General features: G+C 31.9%; 1 protein-coding gene across 2 annotated transcripts in view; it reads left to right on the top strand.

Annotated features, from left to right (window-relative positions):
* Nucleotides 1–20702, top strand: part of LOC145242059 (protocadherin gamma-A4-like) — a 113201-nt gene that overhangs the window by 59738 nt on the left and 32761 nt on the right. The window contains exon 1 of one of the 2 annotated variants that reach the window (XM_080104956.1): nucleotides 7174–7443. The exons of the other annotated variant lie outside the window; for it this stretch is intronic. The gene's annotated coding sequence lies outside the window, so the exon portion shown is untranslated. Of the gene's footprint in view, nucleotides 1–7173; nucleotides 7444–20702 lie in introns of those variants that run through there. 2 annotated transcript variants of the gene reach the window in all.

Consider the following 20702-nt stretch of genomic DNA (forward strand, 5'->3'; position numbering starts at 1 on the left):
ATACCATCTAAAAAATTCCAACAAAAACCTAACAGCCAGCCATGTTTCTCCCCAGAATGTGCTGCTGCCATCGTGCACAGAAATCACTTTTTCCATAGCTACCAACGTAATAGATGCACTGAGACTAAAGCTGCTTTCAGGAACGCCAGCAACCACTGTAAAAGAGTAATAAAAAATGCAAGAGAGCTTTATGCTCAGTCCGTTAAATCCAAAGTATCTGATCAGCAGCTTGGTTCCCACCAGTTTTGGCAAATAACAAATAGGATCCTGAACAGAAGTGTGCGTTCTATCCCAACCATTATCAATGAACCAGAGGTCATCTCGTCAGCATCAGACAAGGCCAAACTATTTACCAAGAACCTTGCAGCTAATTCTACCCTATGCGACGAAGGCCATCAACAAATTTGCCATTATTATTATTAGTAGTAGTAATACTAGTATTATATGTTTCTTGTTTTCTTTTCTTTACAGTAAAGCAAATCAATCAGAATAACCAACCAAATCTTTATAATAAGGAGAAAAAAATATGAAACATTCTTTCATAAAGAGAACGCAAAGAATAGTTAACAGACTCCTTTCTCCTGATAAGAATTTTTTCTAGTGTTGGGACGATTAATCAGAATCGGAATCAAGAATCGGAAAAAGCAAAGCTTTTGGGGGTATCGGAATCGGAAAAATTTGAGCCTATTTTCCAATGCCAAAACCGATTCTTTTAATTATCGTTTTTATTTGATTTCGGTTTAAGAAACATCTTCAACTGCTTGTAGTAATAATAAAATAATAAATATTTATTGATTTAAACTTCCAGTAAGACTAAAATCTCTAAATCACCCCCTCACAAGTGTGTTTTTACGTTTGAGAAAATATAAGTACATTTAAGATGTGTTTTTACAGTAATCAGGACAAAATAACACTTTTATAGTTAAAAATTTAGAGATTTATAAAGAATCGGACTCGGTAATTGTATCGGAATCGGGAATTTAGTACGGATTCGGTAATTGTATCGGAATCGGGAAAAATATTGGAATCCTCCCATCACTAATTTTTTCATAAATATTAACATTATTATGTACAAACTCGTTCTTAACATGACGTGCTTTGTTAACTATTCTGTTCATACACTGTCTTCTTATTTTGCATAACAATCGTCGTTTCTTTATTAATTGATTGTTAATGTCAAATAGCAACATTAATTGATTGTTAATGTCAAATAGCAACATTAATTGATTGTTAATGTCAAATAGCATTAATGGGGAACAAATTCAAATCGGGTTAGTTTTATAAGAAAACAACCTTGTCTCACAATTTTAATCAATTACAAAGAAAATATTTGAGAAAAATATTTAAAAAGATCTAATCTTGTAATAAACAGTTTCCTCCCAGGTGTATTTTTTACGTTTTCCAAAATACATTACATTTTGCAGCCATTTGAACATTTTAAAAATGGCATTGAATATCTAATTAAAAATTTAGACATTTCAAAGAATCGGAATCGGTACTTTAAACAAAATCTGTAATTGTATCAGAATCGGAAAAAATTTTGGAATTGTCCTATCATTAACATATATATATATATATATATATATATATTTGTCTTTACATAAGCAGTAGTTTGTTGCTACACAGTCATGAGCATGTTTCGGTCTACCAGTATTTACCAACTAGAGACCTCATCAAGCAACAACCCTTATTTCCGAAAACCTTTTTCAGAAATAAGGGTTGTTGCCTGATGAGGTCTCTAGTTGGTAAATACTGGTAGACCGAAACATGCTCATGACTGTGTAGCAACAAACTACTGCTTATGTAAAGACAAATGTAACGTTCTCTACTTCTGTATTGAGCACTCTCGTATGAACCGCATTATATTTCACTGGTTAACCTACCTTTGGAAAATAGTAACCTCAAATTATATATATATATATATATATATCTGTATATATATATATATATATATATATATATATATATATATATATATATATATATATATATATATATATACAGTGATGATCATATTTATTGGCACGGTAAAATAAAAGTTAAATTTTGTCTAATAAATTCTAAAAAAGGGATTAAATTAAAGAAAATAACAAAGTATATTATGTATTTTTAACTGGCCTTTCCGATGCAGCAATCGGATTTTAGAAAAAATAAATAACAAAGGAACAACAAACATAATTGCAAAAAACCCTTGTTCAAAATTATTGGCACGGCTTTGTTTTTCTTTTAGTATCAGTATAATATCAATCAATTTCCGGTTTACGTGCTTTCTGAACTTTTTTATAGCCATATTATGCTTGTTTAACGCTAATTCAGTGAATAATTTTTTTCAGATAATTTTTAGATAGCGATTTATTTAAACTATTATAAGTGACTAAATTATAATTTTCAATCGCCATGTTAAAACTAAGGAACACAGCGAAGACGTCAGGAAGCTTGTTGTAGCATGCCATACCAATGGGGAGGGCTATGATAAGATTTCAAAGAAGCTAAACCTTCCCAAATCCACTGTTAGAGCCATAATAAACAAGTTCAAATCGCAAGGCCACTTATGAGTTTAGAGGGTAGAGGGAGAAAAAGGATTCTTTCCCCAAGAGATGAACGGAAAATTGTTCGACAAGTAAAACAAAACCCAAGGATCTCTGTTGGGGAGATTGTTGATGAACAGAGCACCTCTGGAGTGAATGTATCTCGACATACAGTTGGTAGAGTTTTGAAGAGAGCTGGTTTAAAAGCATGTCGTCCGAGAAAGACTCCCTTATTGAAGCCTATGCACCTGAAAGCAAGGCTAGCCTTTGCAAAACGTCATATTGATAAAGATGTTGCATTCTGGAAACGTGTTCTATGGACTGACGAAACGAAAATAGAGTTATTTGGCCATAATAAAGTGTCTTATATTTACAGAAAATCTGGCGAAGCTTTCCTGCCTAAGAACACCATACCCACAGTGAAGCACGGTGGAGGCAGTTTGATGTTTTGGGGATCCTTTGCTGCCTCTGGACCAGGGCGACTTGTTAAGGTCACAGGTAGCATAAAAAAGGAAGATTATGTTAAAATATTGGATGAAAACCTGAAAGACTCTGCTAAAGAGCTCTCACTTGGTCGTCGTTGGTGATTCATGCAAGATAATGACCCAAAGCATTCGGCTAAACTGACTAAGAAATGGCTTGAGGACAATCATATTAATGTTTTGGAGTGGCCATCACAAAGCCCAGACCTTAATCCAATTGAAAATTTATGGAGAACATTAAAATTGAGGGTAATGCAAAGGAAGCCTAAGAATCTTATTCAATTGGAGGATTATTGTCAGGAAGAGTGGGCTAAAATTACTACTGAAGAGTGCAACAACTTGGTTGTAAACTATGAAAAGCGACTGAGGAAGGTAATCAAGGCCAAAGGCTATACAATTGATTATTAAATAAATCGTGCCAATAATTTTGAACAAGGGGTTTTTGCAATTATGTTTGTTGTTCCTTTGTTATTTATTTTTTCTAAAATCCGATTGCTGCATCGGAAAGGCCAGTTAAAAATACATAATATACTTTGTTATTTTCTTTAATTTAATCCCTTTTTTAGAATTTATTAGACAAAATTTAACTTTTATTTTACCGTGCCAATAAATATGATCATCACTGTATATATATATATATATATATATATATATATATATATACACATATATATATATATATATATATATATATATTAGTGATGGAACAATTCCAATATTTTTCCCGATTCCGATACAATTACCGATTCTATATGGAATTCCCGATTCTGATACAATTACTGATTCCAATTGCGATTCTTTATAAATTTATAAATATTTAATTATATAGTTGTTGTTTTTTTCTGATTGCCGTAATCTAAATTTGGCTTATGCTGATATGTCTTATATATATATATATATATATATATATATATATATATATATATAATGAACGTGTTTGTGTGTCTGTGTCTGTGTGTATGTACATTTTTCAAATGCAATAACTCTGTTAATTTTAAGTCTACAAACTCGAAATTTGATATACAGGGTACTGTGATTTGGAAAAATCTTTGTAATACGTTTTCGGCCAGAAATTTGTCTGGTAAGTGGTCAAAGTTCAACGATTTGACCTTTGAGAACTCTACCAAACTCGTCCGTCAATTTTTGGTCTAAACACTTGAAATTTTAGATATAGGTTCCTTGGACATGGATCTAACTTAATAACTTGATTTGAGCCCCAAAAAATAAATGTTAAGGGGTCATAATAGGAGTCAAAGTTAAAAAAAATTGACCGCTTTTTTTTTTTTTTGCTTACCATCCACCTCTAAACACCCGGGCAATGCCGGTCTGAAATGCTAGTATATATATATTTCCCCAAAATCTCTGGCCTTGATGGAGGGGAGACAAAAACTTGCTGCTATGGTTTCAAATGATCTGAAATAACAGCATGTTATATCTCCCCTCTTTTGGAAATAGGGTACAATTATGAATATCTCCAGAATCAAATGATCTTTATACACTGCGAAATTTACTTTATGTATGAAAACCAAAGAGGGGAGATATAACATATGAGAAATATTTGGAATCAAGTCTCTCCTTGCTGTCAAATCATTTGAAAACATAGCAGCAAGTTTTTGTCTCCCTTCCATCGAGGTTTGGGAAATATCAGATATTTTGTAATTCATATGCAAAACTAGGAAAACAAATGACTATGATTGAAACATTTAATGCTGTAAAAACGTGCCAGAAATAGGCCCAAGATGATGGATGATCCCCTTAATGTGCGATCAGAAGGACAAATATCACATAGCCCACTACACAATTCAAGTCATTACCTTTCCAACGAGCCTTCATTTGTTAAATTCTGATCAATAGTTGCTGAGATTTGGAACTTATAAAATTGCCAAAAAAGGTGGTATATCGATATGGCTATATCTATACTGGTAACCAAATTGAATATTGAAATGCTCGTATCTTTGGTTCTATGAGACAAAACTACATGAAAATTTGTAGACTTTTTGAAGATCATTATACTATTTTATGGTTAAAATTGTATTACAATTGGTAAAAAAGAACCTATATTTTCAAACCAATAAAATATGCCCAAATTTGCCTACATAGTGTCCTGCAGACCAACTTCAGTTTTACTACTTCGGTTGTCCTCCCTGTGGCCTTGCCAGGCCACTACTATATATATATATATATATATATATATATATATATATATATATATATATATATATATATATATACTAGCAAAAGTACCCGTCATTGACTGGGTTCAAAAACAGCCTACAGAAAATGGACTCTGATTTATGAAAGTATGATAGGTTATGAAAAGGAAGGGTTGTAAAGAGATAGCTGCGAATTTGGGGGTATCAAAACCAAAGCAAAATATGATGAAAGTAAAAATAAAATGGATAAACCCCATAATTTATTATACCATAATTGTTCATACTGAAACACTTATCACAATATTCTGTGGATCTATATTAAAAAACCTTGTTAAACTTTGTGACATATTTCCATTCTATAGAGGTCAAGTGCGAACGACCACCCCATAATTTTATTATACCATATTTCTTCAAACTGAAACATAATTATCAAAGTATACTTATGCAGATAGATATGAAAAGTCTTTATTAAAGTTTATGCCTATTTCCATTCTATGGAGGCCAGGCGCGAACGCAGACCCCACAATTTTATTATACCATCCCTATTTAAGTTAAAACATACTTATCAAAGTATTCTTATGTGCATCTATATGAAAAACACTTGTAAACATTTTTTTTTTAATTTTTTAATTTTTTATTTCCATACTTTGTGGACCAGGCGCAAACGCAGACCCCACAATTTTAATGAACCACCGTTCTTCCAGATCAAACATACCCATTTCTGTGTCTCGATACATCTTCTATCATTATATGTAATCAGTTTTTTAAAATAGTCAACCATATAGGAGCCTATTCGTGACCACACACACACACACACACACACATTCAGCTTTATATATATATATATATATATATATATATATATATATATATATATATATATATATATATATATATATATATAGTTAGAAGAAAACCAATAACTAAAAATAGGAACAGAACCGAAATAAGGTAGCAGATCTTGAACTAACAACTAACAAAGTGCTCAACATCCTATCGGATAGAGCTGATCAATATAGTGTATATCAATAATACATGATAATAAAATGTACTTCGCTTAACACTTTATTGCAGTTTCATGCTATCACTAATCATCCAAATGGTATCTAACAAGTATAAATCAAGTTAATAAGTATCAATTGACACCAGTTGAATGCTCTTCTGATAATCAGTAACGCTGTGAAACTGTAGCAAATTGTTAAACTAAGTTCATTTTCATTTTGTTATATATATAATAAGTATTGTAGACAATACACAGCCATATATTGGTATATATAGATTTATTTGCCGATGTAATAAGAAAAAAACATCAATTGGGGAAGGTTTTATATGCTCTTTATACCTTGGTATTTCATTTATCTTGATAGGTCCACGTTTAAAGAATCTTTCAATACATTAACCCCCTTCAACTATATATGTATGGTAATTAAACTACACAGAATTTTCTGTTTCATTCTCGTGGGGATTTGTCAGTCTTTAGCTTTACTATTCTGCTCTACTCATTGAGCACTTTTGAAGTAAGTACTGAAAATAGATGCATAAAACTTAGATACACGAACTACAAATAATATACATTTATATATATATATATATATATATATATATATATATATATATATATATATATATATATCATAATTTAGGTATTTAAATTTTATGATTTGAAAAGGTTAATTTTATGATTTGAAAAGGTTAATTTTTAAATATAGATTTTTTTTATTGTTTCCAAACAAAGAATACAGTTTAATAAATATATTTCCATTATTCTGAATATATGTGTGTGTGTGTGTGTGTGTGTGTGTGTGTGTGTGTGTAGATAGATAGATAGATAGATAGATAGATAGATAGATAGATAGGTAGGTATATGTGTATATATATATTTATATATATATATATATATATATATATATATATATATATATAGAGAGAGAGAGAGAGAGAGAGAGAGAGAGAGATGAACAGTCAGATAAATATATGCACCTATAGTTTGTTAATAAGATATATAAATACAAAACACGCGCCGAAGCATATGCACATGCAGAGTTCACCATGCACACACACACACGCACACGCACACTTTTAGCAGCACTTACACACATGTAGAGAAGCCCGCGTGGCTCATACAATGATAGGACTGCTGGCTCGACTCTCCTATGAACCACCCAAAATAAACACCTTGTTGTCATACAAAATAACATTCAGTGGTGCCCGTTGAAGCCTCTTCTTTCGATGTATTATACTCTCATCTCATGACAGTGGGGATTATACACACTGGCACAAGTGAGTTGGCATTGACAGTTTCTTCTATATATTTCTTTTTTCTTTTTCTTGTTTACTTACACCTGCAAACACATAAGCAAACACTTTATCTTGCCCTCAACAAACAGGATAATGTTGATTACTAGTGCGTTTGTTATTTCAGTTGTTTTTTTTTTACCTATAATAATCTTCATTATAATTATTTAGTTTATTATTTTTATTTCATTGTTTTTATAGAGATAGGTTTATATTTTCTTCTTTTACTTCTTCTTCTTCTTCTCCATATTATTATTATTATTATTATTATTATTATTATTATTATTATTATTATTATTATTATTATTATTATTATTGTTATTATTAATGATATTGATACCAATCTTTTTTTATCACCAATAGTTTATTATTTTTCATCTTATTATGTTCAATATTTTCTTTTCCTTTGCGTCTTCTACTTCTTTTGCTTTTTCTTTCTTTTCTTCTTCCTCTTCTTCTTTATATTCGTTTTTTCTTTTCTTTTCTTTTTGTTTTTCTTTGATGGTGATGATATTGCTATCATTATCTTTCATGATGATGATGATGATGATGATGATCATCATCATCATCATCATCATCATCATCATCATCATCATCATCATCAAACTACTTGTTCTTAATAATGTTAGTATTATGTATTTAGGGGCACATTAATCATCTTTTATTATTATTATTATTATTATTATTATTATTATTATTATTATTATTATTATTATTATTATTATTATTATTATTATTATTATTATTATTATTATTTCTTAACTGTATTACTGATGATCACCCACAGATAAAAACAAGTAGTATTAACTAACAGCAAGTCTTCCAGGATTTCTAGTATTCTCTGCTTCTCGCAGCAGCCGTTTACCAGCGACTCTCTTTGGAATTTGAGTGCTAATAAGCCCCCACCCCAGGTTTCCAGTGCTGTTCATACCCTTTACAGATGTCTGATTGATGCTTTACCTCCTGTATCTTTCCATGCTTTTAGACCATTGCCAAATATTTCTGTGGTACCAATCTATTTAATGCCTAAATGCTATTCTGTTTCAACTTACCTGAGTTTGGTTGGTATCATTGGACTATGTGGGTTAGTCTCCTTGCACAGTGATTTTTCTATGCTTCCTATGGTGTTAATCTTCCCTTTGATTCCAATTATTATTATTATTATTATTATTATTATTATTATTATATTATTTATTATTATTATTATTATTAATTATTTTATTATTATTATTATTATTATTGATATTATTATTATTATTAATTATTATTATTACTTATTATTATTATTTATTATTATTATTGTTGTTATTATTATTATTACTAATTCTTCTTATTGTTGTTGTTGTTGTTGTTATTGTTACTATTGTTGTTTACTTACTGGAAATTTTCATACAAGTCATTATCAGTGATTGTTTACTAGCAATAACAGCTGGTGTTGCATGGAGTCTGAGCGACAACAAGTCTTCCCAGATTTCCAGCACTTTCCATCACTTTCGATAACACATGCAAATCACTTTGCCTTATTGCAACAGTCATTTATCATTAATTTCTCGCTATCAACGACCGTTGGCCTTCTTGGAAATTTGAGTGGTAATAAGCCTCCCCAAGATTACACTTCTCTCTGCACCCTTTTAGCGAAGGTCCGATTGGTGCTCTCCCTCCTCAGTTTTCTTTCATCCTCCTTGACCCTTCATGACAGTTTTATGTGGTACCAGCCGAAGCTGATGTATATATTACATGCATGTGTGTATGACTAAAAAAAAATTATTTCTGTGAAGAAGGGGAAGGGGTGGGGGCTATTTAATGGATTTCTGTCAGTTTGTTGGCCCGTGTGATGTTTGTTCTTTCTATATGCTTTTTTTTCTTTTTCCATTTAAAACTGTCTGCGGTAGATTCACATTTATAGCTTATACATTATTATTGTTTATTCACTAGGAGGAGTCACATATCATCAAAGATTTCTCTTTGAGAACAACTTGTGGTGTTCCCTGGAGTCTGAGTGACAACAAGTCTCCCCAGATTTCCAGTACTCACCACCTCTTTCGATCACAGGCCATCATAAAAAATACTCTTTGAGAACAACTTGTGGTGTTCCCTGGAGACTGAGTGACAACAATTTCTAGTACTCTCCACCTCTTTTGATATCATTTGCAAATTAATTTGCATTATCACAACAGCCGTTTACTATTGATTTCTCGTTAGTAGCAACCATTGGTCATCACTGGTGTTATTATTCCCTTTTTGTTTCTTGCTTCCTTGACTGTACTAACCTAAAGAAGTTTAAATGTAATCTGAATAGACATCTCATTACTCAACTCCCCACAGTCCCCTGTTAGAGACAACCCCAAATAGTAGCCCCTTACGTTCCAAATGGAAATATACATTGTCTGGAGTGAAAATGAGTGAAGAAAACAAAAAACAAATGCTTGCTATAGTACTGACTATTGTATTATTTACCTTTACGTATCTAAGATGGGCAATTCTTAAATGTTAAACTTTTACAGCACAGGCTTACTAGTTTGTCTATTTATTTTTTTATGCCCCTTTTGTCTTTATTAATAAGCTCATGTAAACATACAAGCAAAAACAAAAACGAAAAACAAAAAAAAAAAAAATCGCAGAATATATAATACAAATATATGCATCAAATTCTCTTAAAATATTTCATCACATAGACCCGCAAAATATCTCTGTAAAGATTATTTCAGAATGACTCTAATTTATTATGAAAATAATTTATGTTACAACTTTTTTTTTTTTTTTTTTGATTCGACATTTTCTTCCAAATGTATATTACTCTGTTAGGAAAAAAAAAAAGATCAACTTATACAAAATGTTGTCATTTAGAAAATGCTTCCTTAAATAATTCAACATATTTTTTATTTATCAGTGCATTATCCTTGCTGCTATAATTGCTGTTGATAATGAATTTTAGTCAGTCTGATATTGTCTAGATATTATCTTAGGCAGGCAATGTTTTGATGCTAAACTTTTATACTGCAGGCTTTTAAGATTGCTTTATACACACACACACACACACACACACACACACACACACACACACATATATATATATATATATATATATATATATATATAATTATTTGCATGGCCAGACAATGTCGCAAGCTCACAAGAGCCATGACAGCCAACTAACCGAAATAAACTCGAGTTTTACCCGGTTTGTTTACTGTCATGGCTCTTGTGAGCTGTGACGTTGTCTTGCTGTAGAAATAATTATATATTCGCCTACATTCTGTAGATGTGTGTAAACATAAGCAGAAATCTCTCTAGAGCTATATATATATATATATATATATATATATATATATATATATATATATATATATATATATATATTATTATTATTATTATTATTATACTATATATGTACATATATAATATAATAAAATTAGTTATTTATTGCTTACATTATTTTTTATTATGGCTAATGTTGATAAGATTAAATTTTAGTGTGAAAATTACGATTAGCATTGTTATAGAATGTGTGTTTAAATTCATAATCAGATTTGTTTATGTTGTTATTTTGTTGTATTTTTGTTTAAATTCTACAGTATTACTTCATAAAGAAATGTTTATCTTGTTTATTGATCTGTGGGCGAATAATCCTGAATTCAACTCATAAAAGCAGTGATTATTATTCGTGGCACTGAGAAGTCATCGTACTGTTTTGTTATTGTAGATCGATTATTGTTTTCAGTATCGTTGTTATCCTCATATAATGATTATGAGTTTTCACATGTGTTTTTATGAATGATTGCTCACTGACAATAACAAGTGTCTGAGTGACAACAAGTTTCCTAAGAATTCCAGAGCTTTTCGCCTCCTTTTTTGCTAATTATTGCAGACAATCTGTGTTTGTAAAAGCCATCTACCATTAATTTCTTATCAATAATGAACTTCAGTTTTTCTGGAATTCAAGTGGCAATAAGCCTCTCCAGTATTCCAGGATTTTCTGTACCCTTCTAATGGAGGCCTACAGTGTGCTCTCTCTCTCTCTCTCTCTCTCTCTCTCTCTCTCTCTCTCTTCAGTCTTCCTATTCTCCTTGACTATTCATAACCGTTTTTTATGGTATTAACAAATGCCGAGCCCATCAGGCTTTTCTTTTTAGGGTGGGGGGGGGGCATATTATTTGATTTTTTAAATCTACTCTGATAGTTTCAGTTTCCTTAGTTTTATGTAATGCGCTGTCTGTTTTTCTAGCTGTGTTTATATTATTTCAGTTTATCTGTGATTGGTCATCATTATCTGGTTCTGCAAGTTGGTTTCTGCACTCAAAGTTTTTTTTTTTTTTAATATTTCAACTATTTTCATAAGTGTTGTGCTATGATTTAAATTTTCTCTAGTCTAAAAAAGACGGTTTTTCAGAATGTGCCTAGTGCTGCTACTATTTCTGGAATTACAGAGATTTTCTTCAGTTCTCTGGCATACTTTGTGTATTTTCTTAGCTTTTTAGCTTCCTTAGTTTTCACCCTGTGAACTGCTGAGATGATAAAATTAACTATTTCAGATGTGTTTTTCCTCTTATTGACTATTATCACGTCCAATCGTTTTATTTGGATGAGTTCATACATTTGTATTTCCATAGGATTTTAAGCATTTTATTTCCCAATAATTTCTGTGGTGTAAGCTTGTACCTTTTTTTTGGTGGGGGGGATGTTGAAAGTGCATAATTTCCAGCGGATCACTTTCCTAGCCCAGTCATGTTGTTTTTTTTTGTATTTCTTTTGGGCTAACTTACTGCATTCACTTATAATATAGCTTATTGTTTCGTCTCTTTGTCCACAGGGTCTACATTTACTGTTTTACTGAGTTTATTCTATGTTTGTTTTAATATAGTTTATTCTGATTATGTTGACTGTCAATAGCAATTCTGTTTTTCTTTTCTTTTCATTTTCATAACCATCTTAATGTGTTGTCATCTTTTTTCAATCTTATAAATCATCCATGTTGCTGTTTCTCTTTCCATTTTGTTTTTCTCACTTTTATATTTCCAATTTTTGTTGTTTTTTGTAACAATAATCCACTTTTCTGTATTTTTGGTTGTCCATTTTTGTACATACACACAGTCTTCTATACTTACCAGTTTTCTTCCTCGCTTCTCTTCTTTTTATAAAAAATTTCGGTCAGTATCAGGTGCAGTGCATGATCATTTATTTCCTAGTTTTTTAGTTCAGGTGCCTGAGTTCTTTTTTTGTTTGTTTGTTTTACTTTTTTTTCACCCCCAAACAAAGCATATTGCCACTTGGAACGTAAGAGGATACTATTTGGGATTCTGTTTAACAGGTGATTGTGGAGAGTTGAGCAGCAAGATGTTTGTTCAAATTACATTTAAACTTCTACAGCCAAGGAAGCAGGAAACAGGAAGGAAATCTAAAGTTTAGTAGTCCAAGGGAAAAAACTATTAGAATAGAAGGCTTTCTGGTATCTACAGATCTCCACAGTGAACGAGTGAAATTTTGTTATTTGTCAGGTTAGTCATGAATTCATCAGAGCACATTCCATTGAAGTACTTTTAAAACAGGTACAAGAATGCAGTGATGGGGCAGGTTGAAGTATAGCCGATAGTGCAAGGCCAATTATATTTTAGACTTTTTTTTGGATCCTGCCTAAGAAAGAGTCCAGATTCCTTTTATTATGTTTCTATAATTTGATTTCTACAAGATTTCTTGTTTTTATGTTCTAATAATATTATATTTTATTTATGTTGATTGGATGGCGTCCTTTTTCTAAAACTCTCAAATATTTTTAGGTATTCACAAAGAACCTACATCACTTCTCGGTCGGACAGTTCTATGTCTTTCACTATTTCAAAGTTTCCGTTCTAATATTGTATGCTTTTTTAATCTGAATTACATTCAACTAAAGATTCTGGTTATATTTATTAGATTTTCTGGTTCTTTTTTTTTTTTCTTTTTTTTTAGCAAATAGTTTCAGGTCGTCTATGTACATGAAGTGATCTACTTTTTTTTTTGTGTCAGTAAACTCAGTAAATTTGTATCCGGCATTGTGTCTACTGAGTATGTTGTTGAGTGGCATCATGGCTATGATAAAAAGTAGTAGTGATGGAGAGTCTCCCTGAAAAATATTTTTTTATGTTCTTATCTCTGTCCGTTGTTCTCCAGTTGCCACTTTAAGTCTCCATATTTCTATTATTTTCTCAATAAAAATGATAATTTTGGCAGATATTTTGTACATCTGTAGTACTGTCAAGACTCAGGATGCACCTCCATGTAGACTCTTCATTTGAGTCACCAATGTAAACATTCAACACAGTTTCAACATTATTTTCAAATGAGTACCTATTTATTTGTCTTCCCACTTCTTGAGTGCAGCAAAAGGAGCATGTCCCAAGTATGTGCTCCTTTCTGTAAAGCATATATATATATATATATATATATATATATATATATATATATATATATATATATATATATATATATATATAAACGTACACCTGATTAAAAAATAAAGACAAATCATGAAAAAATTACGCTATCAAATTTGTGTCTAAAAAAACTAACAAATCACTGCTGTGAAACTTTAACATTAAAACATTATCTGCCTTAGTTGTTTGGATAATACCAGATTGGTACACCTCTGTCTAATGAGACAATAGCGTTCTGCATCCAGTCTGATGCACTGCAGCATGTTGATGCTGTAGCTATAAAGTTGAAGCTGGAGTTGCCTCATTTTTTTATTTTGTGTCACTTTTATATTCTCTATATTTTATAATTTTATAGACTTTTTATAAACTAATAATAGTAAAACTCAAATCTATTTTGATTTTAAATACTCATTTCTCTCAGATACAGTGGCACCAAAAAGAAAGTGCGCACTTGTCATTTTTTCAAAAACCGCAAATTTAAGCTAAATTGAATTTAACTGTTTAAACAAACCTCATTTGATTTGCCTTTTAATCCTCTATAATTTTACTTGTTGATATTTGACTTTTAATTGAAGTATACTAGTGTTCATGTCAATTTTAAAAATTAACTTCAAATCAAGAACACAAAAAGAAACTCCGCATCAACAAATGAGCTTAAAACCAGCTTAAAATATCCACCTTTTAGGCAACAAAGCATCTCTAATCGCAGTTGTTGTTGTTCCAGGTTATACAATGTAACATTTAGTCCATATGCCTCGACTTTCTCTTAGTGATCGTCAAGGGCTCATTAATCTCCATCTTTCTGGCTTATCCAATTGAGAAATTGGCCGCACATTGAAATGTGATGAGAAAACGGTACGAATGATTTTGCAAAAGCACCAAAACACTGGCAATGTCCATGATGCTTCTAAATCTGGTTGTTCTAGAGTTACTTCTTACAGGGAAGATTTCCATCCTCAGAAACAGATTTAAAACGACTCCCCAAATCCAACAACAGTGTAATCTTGTTAAAAAGTTCTCTCTTTCTACAGTTAAGAACAGATTGAAGGAATTTAATTTGTGAGGCTGTGTTGCAAGACGCACGTCAATGATTTCTGTAAAGAACAGAAAGCGCCATCTGAACTTCGTCAGATGCAATGAAGATCATGATTTTTCATATTGGTCAGAACTGATTTTTAGCGACAAAACAAATTCAATAGACTAGGCAGTAATGGTAGGTAGTATGTCCGCCGAAGGAAGGACAAAGAATTTAATCCTAGGTGCACAGTTTCAACGCTGCAAGGTGGTGGAGGTTCAGTTTTGGTGTGGGGCGTTATTAGTCCCAATAGTCAAATACGAACAGGTAAAATTATAGAGGAATAAAAGGCGAATCAAATGAGATATAGTTTGTTTAAACAGTTATATTCAATTTAGCTTAAATTTGTGTTTTTGGAAAAAATGAAAAGTGCAGACTTTCTTTTTGGTACCATTGTATATTTCATTAGATATTCTACCCACAGATTTTTCATAAAAATGTTTTTAAAACCTACAAACATTCTTTAATTTTGAAAAAAAAAAGAAAGTATGAGGGGCGTGCAATAAGTAATGCCCCTGACTCACTTCCAGTTGTCTGATCTAGCTGAAATTTTGCATCTGCAATGATTTATATTTCTACGGGTTATGTGGAAAATTACAGCTCTGAACTAATTGTGGTTTCTGTTTTACAGGTGTTTGAACTGAGTCAGGTGTGAAATGGAGCCTGTTGAATGTCCAGCAGTGATCCGGTTTTTGTATTTGAAAGGACGCACACAACAGGAGAGTTTTGATGAAATGAAAGAAACTTATGGTGATAATGCCTCATCATATGACCTTGTAAAACGCTGGTATCGTGAATTCAAACATGGCCGGAAGTCTGTGGAAACAGCTCCCAGATCTGGTCACCCCCCCCTTCTGCCATTGATGAGGCATCTGTCCGTCAAGTTGAGGCTGCCATTTGAGTGCTCGAGGATGAATTTGGAGATGTGCCAAGAAGATGAGTCAAAGTTTTTCAAAAGACTGATTACACAGGATGAAACCTGGGTCCACCACTATGATCCAGAGACCAAAGCCCAGTCAATGCAGTGGAAGTACTTGGACTCACCACCTCCAAAGAAGGCAAGGGTGCAGCCCTCCGCTGGCAAAGTCATGCTCACAGTCTTCTGGAACCAGGACCAAGTAGTGATGACAGATTTCCTGGCAAAGGGTATCACAATTACAGGAGCCTATTATGCTTCACTTTTGAGGAAATTAAGGGAAGCTATCAAAATCAAGAGGCAGGGCAAGATCAGCAAAAGTACCCTCCTCCTGCAGAATAACGCTCCAGTCCACAACTCGCATGTCGCCAGATCAGAAGCACGGGCATGTGGTTATGAAATCCTCCCCCATCCTCCTTACTCTCCTGACCTTGCACCCTCTTAATTTCACCTCTTCCCAGCCATGAAGTTGTTTTTGAAAGGAAAGCGTTTCCCAGATGATGCAGCCTTGATTTCTGAAGTCACATCGTGGTTAGAGGACCAACCTGGGGTGTTCTACAAAAACGGTCTCCAGAGCTGCATCAAACGGTGGGAGAAATGCATAACTCTGGGTGGTTTCTATGTAGAGAAAGACTAATAACTGTGCCAAATTTCGTTGCTCTACTGCTATGGGAAGTGGGTCACGGGCATTACTTATTGCACGCCCCTCGTATTTTAACTTAGTGGTTTTTTAAAAATCTTATTCAGATAATCTAGCAATAATAAAATCTATTTTTTATTACTTGAATTAAAACTGAATATTTTATCACCTGTAATGAATTGATATGATATTTTCCTTAACGTATTTCTATCTTCCAATTTTTCCCAACTATTGATTAAAAACAAAGCAACTTATGTTTAATGAATTGTTTATTGTGTTTGGAAATTAGATAATCCAAATATATTAATATGCTGTAAAACAGACAAATCAATCAAGGTTGGTGCCACTAATTACGGGTGGGTGAGTCATATTATGGGTTTGTGTAGTTGTTTTTCTCTATTTGAGTTGGGGGTTATTTCTATTTCAACTTATGTGTGGTTGCTTGGCATTCACTGGTTATGTGGTCACCCCCTTCTTCCTAAAAAAAACACATACAGACATGTGGTGACACCAGTCTGAGATTGTACCGCACAAAATGGTCATGGAGGGTCAAGGAGGATGGAAAGACCAGAGAGAGATTGACACCAACCAGACTTCCATTAGAATAGTGCAGAGAGTCGTGGCATCTTGCACAGGCTCACTCAAATTCCAGATAAATCCAACGATAATTGTCAGCAAGAAATTAATGGTAAATGGCTACTGCAATAATGCAAAATAATTTACAACAGTTATTAAAAAAGACAGAGAGACTCTAAGGAATACCATGTATGTTGAATAAATGGTTATTGTTTTTGGAAATTTAATAACTTCAAAAGTACTGATATAACATTAAACATACAAACCAAAGAAATGAACCTATTTTTTTTTTGTTCAGTGATTATTGAATTAATTATTTATAATAGGTATTGTTTCAATATCAAAATAACTTTTTTAAAAAAAGGTTGATATGCTGTAAAACGAACGAACTAAGCTCTCATCTATCAAATTATTTAGTTTTTTCCTTTTTAATAACTATTTAATGAATTGTTTACAATAGGTATTGTATTAAAACATTAAATCACCCAAAAAGGATTGATATGCCATAAAATTGACAAACCAACCCAATCCATCATGTATCCTATTGTCTAGGCTTTTTAAAGAAAATAACTATTTTCAATAACTATTCAATGAATCGTTTACAATCAGTTTTGTATTTCAGCATTAAATAACCTGGGAAAGTATTGGCACACTGTAAAACAGATAAACCAAATAAAACCAGATAAATAATCTATCAAGATTTTGTCAAGCTTTTTTGTAGCTTTTTTTTTTTCTTTACAATGAATATTCAATTTTCCAGTCAGTTGAGTTTAATTCTAATGTCTAGAGCTTCTACCTTTCCTTGTTTTGATGTTGAGAAATTATTATCCTCAATAACTTAGAGATAATGAGTCTCACCTATCTGCCATTGAAAACTAAGGTATAAGCTTTTAAGACTTCAGTCAAATAACCTGATGTATCATTTACTTTGTATTAATTATTGAAACATATCAAGTAAATCACAGTATGATAATATCTTTGCAACACATAAAATCTGCCTGGTTTATAAACACCAATAATAAATAACCCGAAACTCTCATGTAATATGCGACTACTAAAAATCCAATAGTATCAGATGAATTCATTTCAATTGTTATGAACTCGCTTCTCATTGACCCATAATTCAATAATGATTTGAGAGAGAGATTATATATATAAATTAAAATTTATTCAAATAGTTTTTTTGTTTTTTTTTTGTTTTTTTTTTTGCCTGGTGGCAAACTTTAAAGTTTCTTTTTTTTTTGTTTTCAGAATCCTATTAAAGCTTTTAACTTCAAGCATTTACTTTCTATAGTGACTAGATAGACAAACATTCTCATAAATATATAATTTAAAGGTTCTGAGGGATTTTTGAAGCATGAAAACGATGTTATTTTTTATATTTAATATTTTATTTTTTATATTTCAAGCGGTCTTCCGCTCTTGGTCACAAAAAAGTATCGAAATGAAAATGAGAGACGTTAAAAATAACAACTGGATATTTATAGTATGGACAGCGTTCATTCCTTGCAACAATGTTCGAAAGAGTTCACGTAAATTATTTTTGCCGTTTGTGGAAGAAGAATGCTGTGTTTTTTTATTTTTTTATTTAAAAAAAATTTTTGCAACGTATTAGCAGCGTTTAATTCAAATGGCAAGAAAGAGACGCAATTGATTTCAATATGTCTGGTTGAAAATTCCAACAAATTTGTTGAACAGTAAAAATAATGTTATTAATAGTTATCATAATGATAATAGTAATAGTTGAAACAAAAATATTAATAGATCTTACCATTTATTTATTTCAACATGTTAAAAAAATATTCAATTCTTAGCAGTATCTGTTTCGTAGCACAGAAACAATCATATAATTCATTTATTTATTGCAGACTATTATCCTCATCTTTTAGTTGTTGTTTCACAACGTTTTAGTCAACTATTCCTCTGGCCTTCATCAGGTGGTTACAGCAACGGAATAAGCACCCCGAATCTCCTAATTGCATCCTCAGCAATTACTGCCTTCCACAGTTGTTATCGTCTCACCACGTTTTAGCCAACTAAGCTTCCGGCCAGCTTTACGTAGGATTGAAACCGCTATCTTGAGACAATGCTCACCTGGAACCATAGAGATTCAACATCTTTATCCACTGCACCACGGCCCCCTCTACGTAGTTTCTGAGTTTTTAGTAGACACGCAGACAGTTCATTTAATTTGTTTAGATAAAACAAAACCAAACACTTTGAGTTCAATGTTCTTAGAAAATCCATCACTAGATATTAAACATCATAATGGCTCCTAAATTGACACCAGCGAAAGAAATCTTACGATGCTAGACCAGGGATCCTAAACTTGAACATTAAATGATGCCATTACATAATGAGGCAGAGAGGTAACAGACCAGAGGCAGACAATGTCATTGGATTGTGACTAATGATGATGGCATCAATTCCGTGCATAGGTAGAGGAAGTTAATAAAGTTCAGGTAGATCCAACTAATACAAAGACATTTTTACACTTCCAAATTAATATTAGTTGCCAAATTTATCCCTTTTTGCCTTATAATATAGTAAATTTGTGTGAATTAGCATGGTACAACTCTTTTTACCAGCCCGATTCTATTGTTGGCATTGATTTCTTTGATTTTTCTTTAGAAAAAGATGCTTACAGAAGGGACTATATGAAGGTTGTCAACGCGTATTGCTACGAAATTACCGGGAAAATCAAAAGCACTAAACATTTCAGTGTGTGTGACTCTTTACAAAATGTAAGAGAAAAAATTGCCTGTTAGGATATATGTTATTTTAATTTACAGCTCATGTATTAAACATATATGCCAAACATATTCATCATAAAAATGAAAGGCCAACACCAAAAGTATGGTAAACACATTTATTACATTGACAATTATGAAATACAAGTAACGTACATTATACAAAACAATTTAGTTAATATTTTACCTTTAAAATAGAAACAGGAGTATGAATATGAGGAGTGTCCATGAAAGGAAAACATTTGACAACGGTGATTTCTTAATACTCTCCGGTTTCTTTAAGGAACAATCAAAGAGGAAACAATCAGCAGTGCTCAAAACCAGTGCATCATCAGTATTAGTTCCTTAAAACCAGTGCATCATCAGTATTAGTTCCTTAAAACCAGTGCATCATCAGTATTAGTTCCTAAATGCAGGGTGTCTAAAAAACAAAATGTACTCACACTTCAAATGATGATCAAACCTTTATTTATGAACATAGAATGAAATGGAATAGCTTCAAATACAGAAGACAAATGTAATTGAAGAATCGTGTTCACAAACGTTCAAATTGATGACGATTAATGTCCAGACAACGATTATAACAGTTGAAGCGTGAGTACATTTTTGAGACACTCTGTATTTTAAATAAATCAAAAACATACAGCTATAGCAAGAACTATGTTAAAACAGAGATTAAAATCGATAAAGGTATGAGCATAGAAAAATATAAAATTTATAGAGTTCCCTCATTAAAGGGTCTTAAAAAGTTGAAAGTGTTCTCGGATTTTGAGAATCTTTTTTTTTTTAATTTATGTAATTTAAATATTTAAATATCATCGATATTTACGATGAAATGTTTTCAGTGGTGGATGTTATGTTCTTTTGGGAACCACTT

This window comes from Euprymna scolopes, chromosome 21 (assembly GCF_053919585.1).
Source record: "Euprymna scolopes isolate OS-2025 chromosome 21, ASM5391958v1, whole genome shotgun sequence".
NCBI lineage: Eukaryota > Metazoa > Mollusca > Cephalopoda > Sepiida > Sepiolidae > Euprymna > Euprymna scolopes.